At 45.9% G+C, this 1,701-nt stretch overlaps 1 pseudogene; it reads left to right on the forward strand.

The window, feature by feature from the left end:
• The first annotated feature begins 220 nt into the window (after positions 1-220).
• On the forward strand, positions 221-1,414 carry LOC149211744 (putative protein phosphatase 2C 53 pseudogene; annotated as a pseudogene).
• Positions 1,415-1,701: the final 287 nt, after the last annotated feature.

A 1,701-nucleotide genomic window follows, 5' to 3' on the forward strand; every position in this document is an offset into this window, starting at 1 on the left:
AATCTCGTCTCATATGAAACGATTGAACGCTATAAGAATGCTGGAATCATCTATGTTTAACAGGTTCGGAGAGAGATATTCAACTGAACTGAAACGAGAGAAGAGTTCATTTATTTATCACCGTTGCACAGATCCTGTGATAGGGCAACAAGAATACAAAGGTTTCCGAAGGTATCAACAAAGTCCACCATCATCGCCAGCAGATCCACAGATTGTTAACATGGCTTGCATTGTCGCAGTGAATTCTCCCTCTATACACAGTTCCGGTATCGAGATATGGGCAGCTTCCCCCAGGAATCATGGTTTCCAGACGCCCAGGAGCAGCGGCATCCACGCAAATTTTGTGGGGTCTCCGCTAAGGCCTGTTTTAACCATCAGAGACGAAAATATGCTGTGGATCGAGAGCGGGGAGAGCCCGACCAAGAGGCCTTTCCCTTCTTGTGTCAATGTCCCGGAGGATAGTGGTTCGAATGTCCGCAAGTTCCCTTTGCCTCCTCTCAAAAGGAAACGACCGCAGAGGCTGGATATTCCGCTGCAGCTGTCGGGCCTAAACGCGCCGTGCCCGGCAGTGGAGCAGCCGAAGGAGGTGAATGAGGAGGGTACTCATTATGCAGTTTCGCGCAAAAAAGGTCGGCGAGAATTCATGGAGGATACCCACAAAACCATTGTCAATGTTCTCGGTGATTCCAGACAGGCCTTTTTTGGTGTGTTGGATGGTCATGGTGGTCGGAAAGCTGCAGCTTTCACTGCCGAAAATCTTGGGCAGAATATTGTGGACGCTATGCTCAGCATGGAAGATGAAACCGAAGACTTTCTTGAGCAGGCCGTTAGAGCTGGATACTTAACAACAGATGCTGAGTTTTTGAAGCAGGAGGTTGGCAGCGGTACTGCTTGTGTGACCGCTCTGATTAAAGGTGGTAACTTAGTGGTTTCCAATGCTGGGGATTGTTGAGCAGTTATTAGCAGAGAGGGCGCTGCTGAAGCCCTTACATGTGATCATCGAGCTGGAAGGGAGGACGAGCGACAACGGATAGAAAATTTGGGTGGAATTGTGGAGCTCCGCCAGGGAGTTTGGCGAGTTCAGGGATCTCTGGCTGTATCTAGGGCAATAGGGGATTCACACTTGAAAGAATGGATAACCGCTGAACCAGAGACGAGAAAGATTAAAATTACATCTGATTGTGAGTTTTTAATTTTTGCATCAGATGGGATGTGGGATAAAGTAAGTAATCAGGGAGCAGTGGATATTGCCAGGCCTTTCTGCGTCGAGAAGCAACCTAATTTTATACCATTAGCAGGAGGTCCTATGGCTGCTTGCAAAAAGCTTGTAGAAGTAGCAGTAACCAGAAAATCTCAAGATGATATTAGTGTGATGATAGTACAACTGCCACATTTTTGCATGAAAGAGATTTAGAAAGTGTGAGGTGAGCGGAGGCATACCATCAAAAGAGTAGACTAGTTACACCCATGTGACCAACATGGGTGTTGCAGACATTAAAACGACCACACCCTGTACACTTGCTAATGAAGTAGTGGGAAGGATGGGAGACAACCACATCCATTTTTGTACAGTTCCGCAGAATACAAGTTTCAATCACCTTTTCCCAATTACTCTCCAATTCAATTTCGGTGATCATGCTTAAATTTTCCACTAGTCATAAAAACTTGTTTTCACCGTTATTCTTAATTTCATTTTTCACA

The sequence above is a fragment of the Pinus tabuliformis genome, chromosome 1_1 (genome assembly GCF_031772625.1).
Source record: "Pinus tabuliformis cultivar Carrire ecotype Pingquan chromosome 1_1, CPIR1, whole genome shotgun sequence".
In the NCBI taxonomy this organism is placed as follows: Eukaryota; Viridiplantae; Streptophyta; class Pinopsida; order Pinales; family Pinaceae; genus Pinus; species Pinus tabuliformis.